General features: G+C 40.3%; 1 protein-coding gene across 9 annotated transcripts in view; it reads left to right on the plus strand.

The window, feature by feature from the left end:
* The window catches only part of ARHGEF9 (Cdc42 guanine nucleotide exchange factor 9), a 242,546-nt gene that overhangs the window by 141,651 nt on the left and 81,374 nt on the right, over window positions 1-19,521 (plus strand). The gene's annotated exons all lie outside the window — the stretch shown is intronic.

Raw genomic sequence — 19,521 nt, forward strand, 5'->3', positions numbered from 1 at the left:
TAAAATAGCCTTGTTTCACTTCTAGGTCACCTTGAACAGTGATTGGTGGTATTACCTCTTGTAACCTTAGAACTCACTGTATAATCAGGGAAACTGAGACAACAGGGTAAGCAAAGCTAAAGATGCCTTATAAAGTTGCCTAGTATGCCTCTCTTAAGGAACATAATCTCAGTCATCCCATACCTGTGAAATACATTCTGTTCTCAAATTCCTCCAGAGAAGCTGGACTACCTTTCCTCAGTCATTTGTATTAGTGTCTCATACCTGTTAACATTAAGAAATTCTTCCTTAGGTCTGATTGAGTAGTGATTTCCATTTGATATGCTTGAGCCTGGGGTTTCCAAACTTATTACCTGTTTGGGTTTTCCTTTCTGTAAATTACCTACCCTGATGCTTCCCAGTTGTCTTTTCATCTCTGTGTGCATATAGCAAATAACACATTGTAAAATGGTAGTATTTGTATAAGGATAAGGCAGTTCAGCAGCTTGAAGTGACCATCCCAGGGGTTTCTGGCTGCCCATGCCCTATCTATTCACCTGGTATTACCTGGACACCCCAGGCCCTGTTCCTATCCTTTACCCATTGTCCTATAGTTTCTTATATATTTTGCTTTCTTGCTGATTTACAGTATTTCCTTGTATATTCCAGGTATTAATCCCTTGTCAGTTTTCCATGTTGCAATATCTTCTTCCTGTTTTCCTCTTGTTTTTTTAATTGTTTTGTTTCATTTGAAGAAAGGATTCCCTGGCCCAAAAAGGGAAAAAAAGAAAAGAAAAGAAAAAACCCACCAGTATAAACATTCTGCTTCTAATTTTGCTTTTATCATCATTAGCATGAAAAGAGCTAGTCATTTTGCAGTTATTCAACATATATTTATTGAGCAGCAACTATATTCCAGGTACTGTTAAACTCTGGGATACAGCTATGAATAGGATAACCATGATCATAATCCCCTAATTTTCTTAAAATAATTTTCAAGATGTTTATTAAGTTCCCTGTCAGGCCTCAGGCTTCCACACAAAACAATATATGAAATCTCTGGAAGTCAGAGCTGAAAGGGGCCCTGGAACTCTTTTCTGATATATGCATTTTAGAGATGGAGACACTGAGACCCAGACTTGTGCAGGCCTTTCCCTAAAGGAATTCCCAAACCCTAGGTAATCCAGAGGTTCTTTGGTCTATTTTACTTCCCTGTATTTTTTGGGATCTTCCCTGGAGATAATGGCTATGGTTTGTATCCCATATCAAGGCACTAATTTTAGCTCAACCCACTAGATCTAGCCTTTTAGATCAACTCTTGTCAGTTTAAGAACAGAGTGAAATAGATAGGCAACCTTCCTTAACCATTACCATGGCAATGCCAGGGCTAATTTATACTAATTATGATTGATTTGATAAACTCCCATAGTACTCTTAACTACTGTGTGGTCTGTCTTCTCATTCATGCCTTACTTTACTCCTAGGAGGCAGAAGTGAGGCTCTCAGATACTGCCTCTGTTCAGTCATTTCACACTACTGTCATATCACCCTATTCTCTCTTACCATTCAATGGGGTAGCATCTGACAGGATTTTGAAGCATGCTTGACAGTAACAGCCACAGACCCGTTTTGCTCCTTCTGCCCTGTGTTGTTTTTAAGGCCCCTGTCTACCCTTCTTACTCCCCTCTGACTGTACTATTTTCTTCATTTTCTTCTGAAAACAGGGCTCACAACTGAAAGCTGCTCTCCTGCAGTGGTGTAACATCTTCCTATTAATTTGTCATTCTATCATCTCAGTCTGTTTATTTTTTTCTCTCCAACATAAACTGGCATTAGTCTTTTTTCTTTATTATGATGTTCATTTAGCCAACATATTTTGGATACTAGCCCTTTATCTGATACATCATTAGTTTTTGATGTAGTGTTCAATGATTCATTAGTTGCGTTTAATACCCAGTGCTCATCACAACATATGTCCTCCTTAATACCCATCACCCAGTTATCCCATCCCCCCACCCCCCTCCCTTCTGTAACCCTCAGTTTGTTTCCTGGAGTCCAGACTCTCTCATGGTTTGTCTCCCTTTCTGATTGCTTCCCATTCAGTTTTCCCTCCCTTCCCCTAAGATCCTGTGTGCTATTTCTTATCTTCCACGTATGAGTGAAATTATATGATAATTGTCTTTCTCTGACTGACTTATTTCACTTAGTGTAATCCCCTCCAGTTCCATCCATGTCAGTGCGAATTGTGGGTATTCATCCATTCTGATAGCTGAGTAATATATTCCATTGTATATGTGAACCACATCTTCTTTATCCATTCATCTATTGAAGGACATTTTGGCTCTTTCCACAGTTTGGCTATTGTGGAAATTGCTGCTATGAACATTGGGGTGCCGGTGGCCCTTCTTTTCACTACATCTGTTTCTCTGGGGTAAATACCCAGTAGTGCAATTGCTGGGTCATAAGGTAGCTCTATTTTTAACTTCTTGAGGAACCTCCATACCATTTTCCAGAGTGGCTGCCGTAACTTGCATTCCCACTAACAGGTAAGAGGGTTCCCCTTTCTCCACATCCAAACCAACATTTGTTGTTCCCTGTCTTATTGATTTTAGCCATTCTAAGTGGTGTAAGGAGGTATCTCACCGTGGTTTTGATTTGTACTTCCCTGATGACAAGTGATGTGGAGCAATTTTTCATGTGTCTGTCGGTCATTTATATGTCTTCTTTGGAGAAGGGTCTGTTCATGTCTTCTGCCCATTTCTTGACTGGATTATTTGTTTTTTGGGTGTTGAGTTTGAGAAGTTCTTTATAGATCTTGGATGCCAGCCCTTTATCTGTTATGTCATTTGCAAATATCTTTTCCCATTCCATAGGTTGCCTTTTAGTTTTGTTGACTGTTTCCTTTGCCATGCAGAAGCTTTTTATCTTGATGAAATCCCAGCAGTTCATTTCTGCTTTTCTTTCCCTTGCCTTTGGAGATTTGTCTAGCAAGAAGTTGCTGTGGCCGAGTTCAAAGAGGTTGCTGCCTGTGTTCTCCTCCAGGATTTTTTTAAAGATTTTTTTCTTTTTTTTATTATGTTATGTTAATCACCATACATTACATCATTAGTTTTTGATGTAGTGTTTCCATGATTCATTGTTTGCGTATAACACCCAGTGCTCCATGCAGAACGTGCCCTCTTTAATACCCATCACCAGGCTAACCCATCCTCCCATCCCCCTCCCCTCTAGAACCCTCAGTTTGTTTTTCAGAGTCCATCGTCTCTCATGGTTCATCTCCCCTTCTGATTCCCCTGCCTTCATTCTTCCCCTCCTGCTAACTTTTCCTTCTTCTTTTTTTTAACATATAATGTATTATTTGTTTCAGAGGTACAGATCTGTGATTCAACAGTCTTGCACAATTCACAGCGCTCACCATAGCACATACCCTCCCCAATGTCTATCACCCAGCCACCCCATCCCTCCCACCCCACCCCCCACTCCAGCAACCCTCAGTTTGTTTCCTGAGATTAAGAATTCCTCATATCAGTGAGGTCATATGATACATGTCTTCCTCTGATTGACTTATTTCGTTCAGCATAACACCCTCCAGTTCCATCCACGTCGTTACAAATGACAAGATCTCATTCCTTTTGATGGCTGAATAATATTCCATTGTATATATATACCACACCCAGTGCTCCATGCAGAACGTGCCCTCTTTAATACCCATCACCAGGCTAACCCATCCTCCCATCCCCCTCCCCTCTAGAACCCTCAGTTTGTTTTTCAGAGTCCATCGTCTCTCATGGTTCATCTCCCCTTATCCATTCATCTGCCGATGGACATCTTGGCTCTTTCCACAGCTTGGCTATTGTGGACATTGCTGCTATAAACATCGGGGTGCACGTACCCCTTCAGATCCCTACATTTGTATCTTTGGGGTAAATACCCAGTAGTGCAATTGCTGGATCGTATGGTAGCTCTATTTTCAACTTTTTGAGGAACCTCCATACTGTTTTCCAGAGTAGCTGCACCAGCTTGCATTCCCACCAATAGTGTAGGAGGGTTCCCCTTTCTCCGCATCCCCGCCAACATCTGTTGTTTCCTGATTTGTTAATTGTAGCCATTCTGACTGGTGTGAGGTGATATCTCATTGAGGTGTTGATTTGGATTTCCCTGATGCCGAGAGATGTTGAGCAGTTTTTCATGTGTTTTTTGGCCATTTGGATGTCTTCTTTGGAAAAATGTCTGTTCATGTCTTCTGCCCATTTCCTGATTGGATCATTTGTTCTTTGGGTGTTGAGTTTGATGAGTTCTTTATAGATTTTGGATACTAGCCCTTTATCTGATATGTCATTTGCAAATATCTTTTCCCGTTCTGTCAGTTATATTTTGGTTTTATTGAGTGTTTCCTTTGCTGTGCAAAAGCTTTTTATCTTGATGAGGTCCCAATAGTTCATTTTTGCCCTTGCTTTCCTTGCCTTTGGCAATGTTTCTAGGAAGAAGTTGCTGCGGCTGAGGTCGAAGAGGTTGCTGCCTGTGTTCACCGTTAAGATTTTGATGGACTCCTGTCTTACATTTAGGTCTTACAACCATTTGGAGTCTGTTTTTGTGTGTGGTGTAAGGAAATGGTCCAGTTTCATTCTTCTGCATGTGGCTGTCCAATTTTCCCAACACCATTTGTTGAAGAGACTGTCTTTTTGCCATTGGACATTCTTTCCTGCTTTGTCGAAGATTAGTTGACCATAGAGTTAAGGATCCATTTCTGGGCTCTCTATTCTGTTCCATTGATCTATGTGTCTGTTTTTGTGCGAGTACCATACTGTCTTGATGATGACAGCTTTGTAATAGAGCTTGAAGTCCGGAATTGTGATGCCGCCAGCTTTGCTTTTCTTTTTCAACATTCCTCTGGCTATTTGGGATCTTTTCTGGTTCCATACAAATTTTAGGATTATTTGTTCCATTTCTTTGAAAAAAGTTGATGGTATTTTGATGGGGATTGCATTGAATGTGTAGATTGCTCTAGGTAGCATTGACATCTTCACAATATTTTTTCTTCCAGTCCATGAGCATGGAACGTTTTTCCATTTCTTTGTGTCTTCCTCAATTTTTTTCATGAGTATTTTATAGTTTTCTGAGTACAGATTCTCCGCCTCTTTGGTTAGATTTATTCCTAGGTATCTTATGGTTTTGGGTGCAATTGTAAATGGGATTGACTCCCTAATTTCTCTTTCTTCTGTCTTGTTGGTGTATAGGAATGCCACTGATTTCTGTGCACTGATTTTATATCCTGCCACTTGGCTGAATTCCTGTATGAGTTCTAGCAGTTTTGGGGTGGAGTCTTTTGCGTTTTCCACATAAAGTATCATATCATCTGCAAAGAGTGAGAGTTTGACTTCTTCTTTGCCAATTTGGATGCCTTTTATTTCTTTTTGCTGTCTGATTGCTGTGGCTAGGACTTCCAGTACTGTGCTGCACAACATTGGTGAGAATGGACATCCCTTTCTTGTTCCTGACCTTAGGGGAAAAGCTCTTAATTTTTCCCTGTCCAGGATGATATTCACTTTATTTTTCCTATATGTTTTTTATGATATTGAGGTATGTTCCCTCTCTCCCTAGACAGTGGAGAGTTTTTATGAAGAAAGAATGCTTTTTCTGCATCTACTTAGAGGATCATATGATTCATAGATTCTTATCCTTTCTTTCATTACTTTCGTGTATCACATTGATTGATTGGTGGATGTTGAACCAAATTTACAGCCCAGGAATAAATCTCACTTGGTCATGGTGAATAATCCTTTTAATGTAAAGTTGGATTCTATTAGCTAGTATCTTGGTGAGAATTTTGGCATCCATGTTCATCAGGGATATTGGTCTGTAATTCTCCTTTTTGATGGAGTCTTTGGTTTAGGGATCAAGGTAATGCTGGCCTTATATAATGAGTTTGCAAATTTTCCTTCCATTTCAATTTTTTTGTTTGTTTGTTTTTTTAAAGATTTTATTTATTTATTTGAGAGAGAGAGAGCACATGAGAGGGCGGAGGGTCAGAGGGAGAAGCAGACTCCCTGCCGAGCAGGGAGCCCGATGCGGGACTCGATCCAGGGACTCCAGGATCATGACCTGAGCCGAAGGCAGTCACTTAACCAACTGAGCCACCCAGGCGCCCTCCATTTCAATTTTTTGAAACAGTTTCAGAAGTGTACATATTAATTATTCTTTAAAGATTTTGTAGAATTCTCCTGGGAGGCCATCTGGCCCTGTACTCTTGTTTCTTGGGAGATTTTTGATTACTGCTTCAATTTCTTTGCTGGTTATGGGTTTGTTCAAATTTTCTATTTCTTCCTGTTTCAGTTTTCGTTATTTATATGTTTCTAGGAATGTATCTATTTCTTCCAGTTGCCTAATTTGTTAGCATATAATTGCTTATAATATTCTTCTAATGTTTTTGTATTTCTGTGGTGTTGGATATGTTCTCTCCTCTTTCATTTATGATTTTGTTTATTTGGGTCCTTTATTTTTTCTTTTTGATAAATCTAGCTAGGGGCTTATCAGTCTTATTAATTCTTTCAACAAACCAGCTCCTAGTTTCATTTATCTGTTGTACTGTGTTTTTGATTTCTATATCATTGATTTCTGCTCTAATCTTTATTATTTCTCTTCTCCTGCTGGATTTAGACTTTATTTGTTGTTCTTTTTCCAGCTTCTTTAGGTGTAAGGTTAGGTTGTGCATTTGAGACTTTCTAGTTTCTTGAGAAAGGCCTGTATTGCCATATACTTCCCTCTTAGGACTGCCTTTGCTAAATCCCAAAGGTTCTGAACTGTTGTGTTTTCATTTTCACTTGCTTCCATGTATTTTTTTGAATTATTCTTTAATTTCCTAGTTGAGCCATTCATTCTTTAGTAGGATATTCTTTAACTTCCATGTTTGTGGTCCTTCCAATTTTTTTTTTCCTGTGGTTGACTTTAAGTTTTAAAGTATTGTGGTCTGAAAATATGCATGGTATGATCTCAGTCTTTTGGTACCTGTTGAGACCTTATTTGTGACCCAGTATATGATCTATTCTGGAGAATGTTCCATGTGCACACAAGAAGGGTATGTATTCTGCTGATTTAGAATGAAATGCTCTGAATATATCTGTGAAGTCCATCTGGTCCAGGTTGTCATTCAAAGCCCTTGTTTCCTTGTTGATCTTCTGCTTAGATGTTCTGTCCATTTCTGTGAGTGGGGTGTTAATGTCCCCTACTGTTATTGTATTATTACCAATGAGTTTCTTTCATTTTGTTTTTAATTGGTTTATATATTTGACTACTCCCATGTTGGGAGCATATATATTTTTAATTGTAGATCTTCTTGTTAGGTAAACTCTTTTATTATGATATAGTGCCCTTCTTCATCTCTTATTACAGTCTTTGGTTTAAAATCTAGTTTGTCTGATATAAGAGTAGATACTCCATCTTTCTTTTGGTGTCCATTGGCATGATAAATTTTTCTCCATCCCCTCATTTTCTTTCTTTCTTTTTTTTTTTTATTATGTTCAGTTAGCCACTGTATAGTACATCATCAGTTTTTGATGTAGTGTTCAATGATTCATCAGTTACACATAACACCCAGTTACACATAACACTCATCACAACATGTGCCCTCCTTAATACCTATCACCATCCCCTCATTTTCAATCTGGACGTGCCTTTGGCTCTAAAATGAGTCTCCTGTAAGCAGCATATCAATGGTTCTTTTTTTATCCATTCTGACATCCTATGTCTTTTGATTGGAATGTTTAGTCCATTTACATTCAGAGTAATTATTGAAATATATGAATTTAGTGCCACTGTATGCAATGGTTTGTCTCCCCCTCTGTTTTCATTTTATTTTATTTTTCCTTACCTCTTAAGTCACTGTTCCTGTAGATTGTCTCTGTTTCCTTCTGGTCTTTTTTACTTTTGGCTTCCTCTCCGCTCAGTGAATCCCCTTTAATATTTCTTGCAATGCTGGTTTAGTGTTCACAAATTCCTTTAGTTTTTGTTTGTCTTGGAAACTCTTTATCTCTCCTATTCTGAATGATAACCTTACTGGATAGAGTATTCTTGGCTGCAGTTTTTTCCTGCATGTAGAATATATCATGTAGAATATATCATGACACCCCTTTCTGGCTTGCCATGTTACTGTTGAAAAATCTCCAGATAGCATTATGGATATTCCCTTGTAAGTTAAGGAGTTCTTTTGTCTTGCTGCTTTTTAGAGTTTTTCTTTATCACTATATTTTGCCAAATTAATTACAATATGTCTTGGTGTTGGCCTGCTTTTGTTGATTTTGATGGGAATTCTCTATGCCTCTTCAATCTGGATGTTTATTTCCTTCCCCAGATTAGGTACGTTTTTAGCTCTTATTTCTCAAATTTTCTACCCCCTTTCTCTTTTCTTCTGGAACTCTTATAATATGAATGCTATAATGTTTGATGGTGTCACTGTGTTCCCTCTATATTCTCATGTAGCATAATTCTTCTTTCTCATGTTCAGATTATTTTCCATTATTTTGTTTTCTGTATCAATAATTATTCCTCTGCTTTTCCAGCCTGGCGTTTATTGCATTAAGCTTATGTCCAATTTCAGTTATTGCATTCTTCATTTCTGACTGTTTTCTAAATCTTTTTTCTGTGTAGGAAGTGCCTTCCTGAAGTCTTCCATTATTTTCTCAAGCCCAGCGAGTATCCTTATGATTGGTGCTTTTAATTCTCCATCAGGCATGTTTTTGTTTGTTTGTTTTTTACATCTGTTTCACTTAGATCTCTGGCCACGGCCTTCTCCTGTTCTTTCATTTGGGATAAATTCCTCCATCTTGACATTTTGTCTAATTCTCTGCCTTCTTTTCTGTGTTAGAAAAGCCCATTATGTTTCCTGTTCTTGAAAGTAATGGCTTTTTGAAGAACAGGTCATATAGTGTTCAGGGCCTGGTGCTTCAGTGAGTGTTTCTGATGTGTGCTTAGTGTCCTGTCCTGTTGTGTTTTGGCTGCACTGTCCTTCAGGCCAGTCATTTGCAATGGCTCTCCTTGCCTGCAGTGGGCAGTGTTTGGTCCTTGGCCTGTGTATGGCTAGTTTTAACTAGGTGTGCTCTGGTCTCCTTGTGAAATGAGACCTGATATTACTTCCATTAGAGTTGAGGCCTTGCAGAACTCTCTGGTTGGGAGACATGGTGTAGGCAAGGATTTGTGTTGATCTTCTGGGGGAGTGGCCTGCCACACTGGGACTGAGGCAAATTTGACTGAAGATGGCCGTTCTGCCAGAGCATAGGGTTGTGGGACTTGGTATAAGCAAGTTAGGCAACCAGTGTCTGCATTGGGCTCCTTCTAGCAGGTGGCTCTGTGTTTATGCTGAGGATGAGGGGAGGAAAATGTTGCCAGCCATCTCCTTTGTACCCGGAGAGGTGTCTCCATGAATGCTGCCTCTCAGAGAAGAGCCAATAATCTCCTTCCTGTGTTCCTCAGGTGTTTTTCAGATAGTTCTTTTCATGCTGTTTGCCTCTGGGATTTTTGCCTGTCTTCTCCCCAGGAACAGTGCAGTGTTCTTCTGCCTCTATCCCAGCCAAGTATACTGGCCTTTTAAACGGCAGGCTTTAGAGATGTAGTGTGGACAAGGGTTTCTGCTGGCCTTCTGGGGGAGGGGCCTGCTGCACTGGGACTAAAGCAAGTTTGACTGAGAAGGGCAGTCTCGCCAGAGCACAGGGGTATGTGATTGTTGTAAGCAAGTTAGGCAGCCATTGTCAGTGCTGTGCTGCTTCTGGTAGGTGGCTCTGTGTTTATGCTGAGGGGCAGAGCAGGGAAATGGTGCCAACCAGCTCCTTTGTTCCTGGAGAGGTGTCTCAGTGAATGCTACCTCTCAGGAAGCTCTAAGAAGAACAAATAATCTCCCAACTGTGTGCCCCAGGCATTCTTCAAATCACTGTTTCCATGTCTTATGCCCTAGGTTTTTTGCCTGCCTTCTGTCCAGGAACAGGGCAGTGCTCTCCAAGCTCTATCTTAGCCAAGCCCACTGACCTTTAAATCTCCAGGCTTTATGTCCCAGTGGTTGCAAGAACTGGCAAAATTCAGCCCCTTTTGTTTTCCAAGCCAATGGCTTTTGGGAAAATTTCTCCTTCTGCATTCCTCTGTGTGTTTCACTATTTCTCACCCTTCTCTGAAACCACTGCTCCCTCCCCTCCACAGCACACCCAGTCTGTTTTTTCCCTAAACCATGCCTCCACACTTCCTACCTTCTTTGATGTGGCTTCTTATCTTCCTAGTTGTGGAGTTTGATTTGTCAGTCTTCAGGTCAATGTCTGGGTATTTAGGGAGAATTGAAAATTATCTAGTGTACATGGGACAAGAGGAGCCTATACTCCTCCTACTCTGCTGCCATTTTCCCTCTCTTTTCTAGACAGTCTTCCTTTTTAAAAAAAATTTTATTTAAATTCAATTTAATTTAATTAACATATAGTATATTATTAATTTCAGAGGTAGAATTCAGTGATTCATCAGTTGTGTATAACACCCAGTGCTCATTCCATCAAGTGCCCTCCTTAATGCCCATCACCCAGTTAACACATCCCCCCACCCACCTCGCTTCTAGCAACCCTCAGTTTGTTTTCTATAGTTAAGAGTCTCTTATGGTTTATCTCCTCTTTCTTCTTTCTTTTTTCTTTTTTTTCTTTTTCTTTTTTTAATTTTATTATGTTATGTTAGTCACCATACAATACATCATTAGTTTTTGATGTAGTGATCCACGATCCATTGTTTTCGTATAACACCCAGTGCTCCATGCAGTACATGCCCTCCTTAATACCCATCACCGGGCTAACCAATCCCCCCTCCCCCCTCCCCTCTAAAGCCCTGTTTGTTTCTCAGGTCCATAGTCTCTCATGGTTCATCTCTCCCTCCAATTCCCCTCGCCCATTTTTCCCTTCCTTCTCCTAATGTCCTCCATGATATTCCTTATATTCCACAAATAAGTGAAACCATATGATAATTGACTTTCTCTGCTTGACTTATTTCACTTAGCATAACCTCCTCCAGTCCCATCCATGTTGATGTAAAAGTTGGGTATTCATCTTTTCTGATGGCTGAGTAATATTCCATTGTATATATGGACCACATCTTCTTTATCCATTTATCTGTTGAAGGGCATCTCAGCTCTTTCCACAGTTCGGCTATTGCGGACATTGCTGCTATGAACATTGGGGTGCATATGGCCTTTCTTTTCACTACATCTGTGTCTTTGGGGTAAATACCCAGGAGTGCAATTGCTGGGTCATAGGGTAGCTCTATTTTTAAATTTTTGAGGAACCTCCACACTGTTTTCCAAAGTGGCTCTACCAACTTGCATTCCCACCAACAGTGTAAGAGGGTTCCCGTTTCTCCACAACCTCTTCAACATTTGTTGTTTCTTTCCCTGTCCATTTTTGCCATTTTAACTGGTGTAAGGTGGTATCTCAGTGTGGTTTTGATTTGGATTTCCCTGATGGCTAATGATGATGAACGTTTTTTCATGTGTGTGTTAGCCATTTGTATGTCTTCTTCAGAGAAGTGTCTGTTCATCTCTTCTGCCCGCTTTTTGACTTGATTATTTGTTTTTTGGATGTTGAGTTTAAGAAGTTCTTTATAGATTTTGGATACCAGCCCTTTATCTGTAGTGTCATTTGCAAATATCTTCTCCCATTCTGTGGGTTGCCTTTTTGTTTTGTTGACTGTTTCCTTTGCTGTGCAGAAGCTTTGTATCTTGATGAAGTCCCAAAAGTTCATTTTTGCTTTTGTTTCACTAGCTGTTGGAGATGTATCTTGAAAGAAGTTGCTGTGGCTGATGTCAAAGAGGTTACTGCCTATGTTCTCCTCTAGGATTTTGATGGATTCCTGTCTCACATTGAGGTCTTTCATCCACTTTGAGTTTATCTTTGTGAATGGTGTTAGAGAATAGTTGAATTTCATTCTTCTGCATGTGGCTGTCCAATTTTCCCAGCACCATTTATTGAAGAGACTTTCTTTTTTCCATTGCAGGTTTTTTCCTGCTTTGTCAAAGATTATTTGACCATAGAGTTGAGGGTCCATATCTGGGTTCTCTATTCTGTTCCATTGGTCTGTATGTCTGTTTTTGTGCCAGTACCATGCTGTCTTGGTGATCACAGCTTTGTAATATAGCTTGAAATCAGGCAATGTAATGCCCCCAGCTTTGTTTTTCTTTTTCAACATCTCCTTGGCGATTCGGGGTCTTTTCTGATTCCATACAAATTTTAGGATTGTTTGTTCCAGCACTTTGAAAAATGTCATTGGAATTTTGATTGGGATGGTATTGAAGGTATAGATTGCTCTGGGTAGCATCGACATTTTAACAATGTTTATTCTTCCGATCCAAGAGCATGGAATATTTTTCCATCTTTTTGTGTCTTCTTCAATTTCTTTCATGAGTGTTCTGTAGTTCCTAGAGTATAGATCCTTTACCTCTTTGGTTAGGTTTATTCCGAGGTATCTTATGGTTTTTGGTGCTATTGTAAATGGAATCGTTTCTTTAATTTCTCTTTCTACAGTTGCATTGTTAGTATATAAGAAAGCAACTGATTTCTGTGCATTGATTTTGTACCCTGCCACATTACTGAATTGCTGTATGAGTTCTAGTAATTTGTGGGTGGAGTCTTTTGGGTTTTCCACATAAAGTATCATGTCATCTGCGAAAAGAGAGAGTTTGACTTCTTCTTTGCCAATTTGAATACCTTTTATTTCTTTTTGTTGTCTGATTGCTGTTGCTAGGACTTCTAGTACTATGTTGAACAACAGTGGTGAGAGTGGGCACCCTTGACGTGTTCCTGATCTTAAGGGAAAGGCTCTCAGCTTTTTCCCATTGAGGATGATATTCGCTGTGGGTTTTTCATAGATGGATTTTATGAACTTGAGGAATGTTCCCTCTATCCCTATACTCTGGAGAGTTTTAATCAGGAAAAGATGCTGTATTTTGTCAAATGCTTTTTCTGCATCCATTGAGAGGACGATATGGTTCTTCTCCCTCCTCTTATTAATGTGTTCTATCACATTGATTGATTTGCAAATGTTGAACCACCCTTGCATCCCGGGGATAAATCCCACTTGGTCGTGGTGGATGATCCTTTTAATGTATTGTTGGATCCTATTAGCTAGGATTTTGTTGAGGATTTTGGAATCCATATTCATCAGGGATATCGGTCTGAAATTCTCCTTTTTGAGGGGATCTTTGCCTGGTTCGGGGATTAAGGTAATGCTGGCCTCATAGAATGAGTTTGGAAGTTTTCCTTCTGTTTCTATTTTTTGAAACAGCTTCAGTAGAATAGGTATTATTTCTTCTTTGAATGTTTGGTAGAATTCCCCAGGGAATCCATCAGTCCCTGGACTCTTGTTTTTTGGGAGGTTTTAGATCACTGCTTCAATCTTGTTACTGGTTATTGGCCTATTCATGTTGTCAATTTCTTCCTGTTTCAGTCTTGGCAGCTTATAGGTTTCTAGGAAGGTGTCCATTTCATCCAGATTGCTCAGTTTATTGGCATATACTTGTTAATAATAATTTCTAATAATTGTTTCTATTTCCTTGGTGTTAGTTGTGATCTCTCCCCTTTCATTCATAATTTTATTAATTTGGGTCCTTTCTCTTTTCTTTTGGTGAAGTCTGGCCAGTGGTTTATCAATCTTATTAATTCTTTCAAAGAACTAGCTTCTAGTTTCATTGATCTGATCTACTGTGTTTCTGGTTTCTAATTCATTGATTTCTGCTCTAATTTTAATTATTTCTCTTCTAATGTATGGCTTAGGCGTCGTTTATCGCTTTTTCTCTAGTTCTTTAAGGTGTAAAGTTAGTTGGTGAATTCAGGATTTTTCTGTTTTTTTGAGAGAGGCTTGGATGGCTATGTATTTCCCCCTTAGGACCGCCTTTGCAGTATCCCCTAGGTTTTGGACCGATGTGTTTTCATTCTCATTGATTTCCATGAATTGTTTAAGTTCTTTGATTTCTTGGTTGACCCAAACATTCTTGAGCAGAGTGGTCTTTAGCTTCCAAGTGTTTGAATTTCTGCCAAAATTTTTCTTGTGGTTGAGTTCCAGTTTTAGAGCATTGTGGTCTGAGAATATGCAGGGAATAATCTCAATCTTTTGGTATCGGTTGAGACCTGATTTGTGACCCAGTATATCGTCTATTCTGGAGAAAGTTCCATGTGCGCTCGAGAATAATGAGTATTCTTTTGTTTTAGGTTGGAATGTTCTGTAAATATCTATGAGGTCCATCTGGTCCAATGTATCATTCAAAGCTCTTGTTTCCTTGTTGATTTTCTGCTTAGATGATCTGCCCATTGCTGAGAGTGGAGTATTGAGGTCTCCTATAATTAATGTATTGTTATCAATATGACCCTTTTGTTTGGTTAACAGTTGGCTCATGTAGATGGCTGCTCCCATGTTGGGGGCATAGATATTTACAATTGTTAGATCTTCTTGTTGGATAGACCCTTTAAGAATGATATAGTGTCCTTCTGTGTCTCTAACTATAGACTTTAGTTTAAAATCTAATTTGTCTGATATAAGAATTGCTACCCCAGCTTTCTTTTGAGGTCTGCTGTCATGGAACATAGATTTCCATCCCTTCACTCTCAGTCTGGGTGTATCTTTAGGTTCAAAATGAGTCTCTTGTAGACAGCATATGGATGGGTCCTGTCTTTTTATCCAATCTGCAACCCTGTGGGCGCCTGGGTGGCTCAGTTGGTTGGGCGACTGCCTTCGGCTCAGGTCATGATCCTGGAGTCCCTGGATCGAGTCCCGCATCGGGCTCCCTGCTCGGCGGGGAGTCTGCTTCTCCCTCTGACCCTCCCCCCCCCCATGTGCTCTCTCTCATTCTCTCTCTCTCAAATAAATAAATAAAATCTTAAAAAAAAAAAAATCTGCAACCCTGTGCTGTTTTATGGGAGTTTTTATGCCATTCACGTTGAGAGTGATTATTGAAAGATTTGAATTAATTGTCATCATGTTGCCTGTGAAGACGTTGTTTTTATAGATTGTCCCTGTAAATTTCTGTTGTAGATCACTCTTGGGGTCTTTCTCCTTTTATAGAACCCCCCTTAATATTTCTTGCAGGGCCGGCTTAGTGGTCACATATTCTTTCACCTTCTGCCGGTCGTGGAAGCTCTGCATCTCTCCATCCATTCTAAATGAAAGCCTTGCCAGATAAAGTATTCATGGCTGCATGTTATTCTCATTTAGTACCCTGAATATGTCTTGCCAGGCCTTTCTGGCTTGCCAGGTCTCTGTGGATAGGTCTGACGTGATTCTGATGTTCCTCCCTCTGTACGTAAGGAATCTCTTCCCCCTAACTGCCCTTAAGATGGTTTCCTTGGTTCTAAGATTTGCAAGTTTTACTATTACATGCCGAGGTGTTGGCCTGTTTTCCTTGATCTTAGGAGGGGTCCTCTCTGTCTCTAGGACTCGAATGTTTGTTTCATTCCCCAGATTAGGGAAGTTCTCAGCTACGATTTGCTCAAATACATATTCTAGCCCTGTCTCTCTCTCCACTCCCTCCGGGATTATAATTATTCTGACATTGGAACGCCTCATGGTGTCACTTATTTCTCTGATTCTATTTTCATGAATTCTGAGTTGTTTTTCCCTGGCCTCCTCTTTTCCCTTTTTATCTATTATATTGTCTTCCAGGTCGCTTATTCTCTCTTCTGTCTCAGTTACCCTAGCTGTTAGATTATCTAGATTGGATTGGATCTCATTGATAGCATTTTTAAGTTCTGCCAATTCACCTTTTATTTCTGCCCTTAGAGACTCTATGTTGCCATTAATTGATTTCTCCATTCTAGCCATTGTCTTCAGAATTGCTATCCTGAATTCCATCTCCGACATCTTGGTTATATCTGCATCCATTTGTAAATCTGCAGCATAAGTCATAATCTCTGAGTCTTTTTTGTTTTGGGGGCTCCTTCTTCTAGTCATTCTGTTGATGGGTGTTTGAGGGAATGTATAGAGTCCAAATTATTGACCAGAACCCAAGCAAGATGCACCTGTTTTCTTGGGACCTTAGCGTTGCTGGCCTCTTGTTTTCCCAGCCTGTCTTCTGCGGGAGGGGCCTGCTGCACTGTTACTCAGGCAACCCTGTTTGGGCGGAGTTGCCCTGCACCCCTCTGGTGGGGGATGGGCTCAGTGGGAATCAGTCTTTGGGGCTTTTGTTCTCTGGAGCCTTTCCCTGGCGACTTTCCATGTCTCTTCTGTGAGTCAGAGCAGAATAGACCATTTCCAACCCTCTGCCTCAGAGCAGAGAGACCACAGTCTGTTCTTCAGTGAGCTCTCCAGGCCATACCGTCTCCGTTTCTGTCCATGCTGCTATAAACTGCAGCGTCCTGTGTTGTGCACCCCTCCGCAGCGCTCCCAGTCCTGCCTCCAGGTCGGGGCACGTCTCTGCCCTTTGTGCCTCTAAAACCGCCAGCCACTCCCAGTTCGTGGGCGCGCGACTCTGCCACTCGGGGTTTCCACCCCGGGGATTGCAGTTCACCTGCGCGACCCCCGCACACCGGGTTTCCGTTTCGGAGGCTGCAGTTCGCTTGCGCGTGACCGTTGTTCTGGCTTTCTGTCGCCGGTCTGGTTTTCCACCCTGGGGGCTGCCCTAAAGTCCTTTCCCGACGCTACTGGTCTGCGAGTCTGTGCCCCGTCTGCAGCGCCCGAGGCTGTCACTCACCAGCGGTGTATGATCCCCACGTCCAGGCACCCTCCCGCTGCCATTTATCCTCCGATATCTGCCCGCAGAATCATAGCTCTCCGCTTCGTACCTCAAAACCAACTGCCTGCGATATTCTGTTTGTAGAAATCCAGATCTTCTTACATCTCAGGCTGGTTTCGTGGGTGCTCAGGGTGGTCTGGTAGATATCCAGCTCAATTCCGGGGACCAGTTGAAATAGGGTCCCCTACTCCGCCATCTTCCCGCCCTCCTCTATCTCCTCTTTTTTCATCTTATTTTATTTTTCCTTCCCTTCTCCTATGTTCACCTGTTATATTTCTTAAATTCCACATATGAGTAAAATTATATGGTATTTGTCTTTCTCTTGACTTATTTCACTTAGCATAATACCATCTAGTTCCATCCACAGCGTTGGAAAGGGCAGGATTTCATTCTTTTTGATGGCTGAGTAATATTCCATTGTATATATCTACCACATCTTCTTTGCCATTCATCTGTCTATGGACATCTGAGTTCTTTCCATATTTTGGCTATTGTGAACATTGTTGCTATGAACATTGGGGTTCATGTGCCCCTTGGAATCATTATGTTCATATCCTATGGATAAATACCTAGTAGTGCAATTGCTGGGTCATAGGGTAGCTCTATTTTCAACTTTTTGAAGAACCTCCATACTGTTTTCTGGAGTGGCTGTACCAGCTTGCATTCCCACCAGCAGTGTAAGAGGGTTCCCCTTTCTCTGCATCCTCACCAACATCTGTTGTTTCTTGAGTTGTTAATTTTAAGCATTCTGACTGGTGTGATGTGGTATCTCATTGTGGTTTTGATTTTTATTTTTTCATGTGTCTGTTGGCCATTTGTATGTCTTTTTTGGAGACCTCACTATTCGTGTCTTCTGCCCATTTCTTGACTGGATTTTGGGGGTTTTTTTGTGTGTGTTGAGTTTGATAAGTTCTTTATAGATTTTGGATACTAGCCCTTTATTTGATAAGATATTTGCAAATATCTTCTCCCATCTCTTAGGTTGCTTTTTAGTTTTATTGACTGTTTCCTTTGCTGTACAGAAGGTTTTTATCTTGATGAAGTCCCAATAATTCATTTTTGCTTTTGTTTCCCTTTCCTTTGAAGACATGTCTAACAAAAATTTGTTGCAGCCAGGGTTAAAGAAGTTGCTGCCTCTGTTCTCCTCTAGGATTTTGATGGATTCCTGTCTCACATTTAGGTCTTTCATCCATTTTGAGTTTATTTTTATGTATAGTATAAGAAAGTGGTCCAGTTTCATTCTTCTGCATGTGGTTGTCCAGTTTTCCCAACACCATTTGTTGAAGAGACTTAGACAGTCTTTCTAATCATCATATTTAATAGGTGTATGATATTCCATCAAGCTAAATGCACCAAAATATATTTATATCTAGCATTAGCTTTTAAGAAAAATAGTTGACACAGCACTCTAGAGTCCCTCCATCCTATGGGCAGTTACATTTCTCCTCGTATATAGGTAATATTCCCTTGCTACAACACATATAATCTAACAGAAAGAAAATGATGTTCTTGATAATGGCAATAAATAGCATATTTAGGGAATTAAGAAGCTACACTGACATCTCTACCAGTTCTTTCTTTACCAGAACTCACTTTTTTCCTTCTTTTTCATTTCTGTTATATTCCATAGTGGTGTTGAGCTCTAGCATCCCTGCTATACTTTGGGGATGTGTTGCTAATTTGTTATTTCCCTGAGACCTTTCAAATAGGAGCAGTGAACAAAGCTATTAAGTATTTTCTGAACTGGCTTTTCAGGGGTTGAATGAGCTATCCAGGGTGGTTTCTTATGTCTTCCAGTGTGGTTACTTACCAGTACCTACTACTTAAGCAGAAATGACATGCTGATGTGACATTACCATTTTTTTCCAGCTGTGCTCACAGGCCTATCTTAGGGAGGAACATTGGGAGTGGGGTGAGGAAATCTCTGCCCTTTCCCCTAATGTCGAGATGGAAAAGTTCCTGCCGGATGATATGCTCACTGCTTTCCTTTCTCCACTATAGCTAATACACTTCCAAAGGTGATAGGGTAAGAGAGAGAAAGAGAGATGGGGGAGGGAGACAGAAGCAAGCAAACCCTGGGAGTTACATTCTGGCAGGTAGTTTATTCTTCTATCCCTTAGTCAAGGAATGCTTTCTAGGGAGGCAGAATTTGGGGAGCTACTTCAGTAAAAGAAGTAGCACCTAGGGTATTCTGGAAATAGAGGGCATCTTTTTCCTGGTCAGAAATTGAATATGAATGAATACAGGACATCTTCAGCATGTCAGCCAAAGAGAACAGTAGCCATTAGTTATATATATGTCAACACAGGCACAGACTATTAATTTGCAAATTGTTGAAAGACACTTAGTATTTAATGGCTGAATTGGAGGGTGAGAAGTGATCACAGAAGTGAGATTTTGTAAAGGGCATTGAAGCCAGGAATGAGGATTTTCCTGGGGTATGCCGAGATGAATGATTACATTGGAAGCTGTGTTAAGAGGAGACAAAGTGGAGGTGTAGACAGTTGTTAGTCAGTCAGTACAATGTTCTTCATTATGGCCTCAACACTTAAAGTGTTACAAAAATCACATTTAGCTTTTAGATGAAAGTAAGTGATCATAATTTAGTCTCACCAAGAACATTTTCATGTGCTAATGATTTCTAATGAGCACAGTGGCCATTAAAAGTTTACACCAATTGGTTCAGAATGGAAGATGGTGTTTTTTTTTCTTTTTTATTTCTTTTTTACCCTGACTTACAGTGTGCCCTGAGTCTGGTTGTATTATCTTAGTACTCTCTTATCAGATCAAGAATCTCTTTCATTGAATCT

The sequence above is a fragment of the Halichoerus grypus genome, chromosome X, assembly GCF_964656455.1.
Source record: "Halichoerus grypus chromosome X, mHalGry1.hap1.1, whole genome shotgun sequence".
Classification (NCBI taxonomy): Eukaryota; Metazoa; Chordata; class Mammalia; order Carnivora; family Phocidae; genus Halichoerus; species Halichoerus grypus.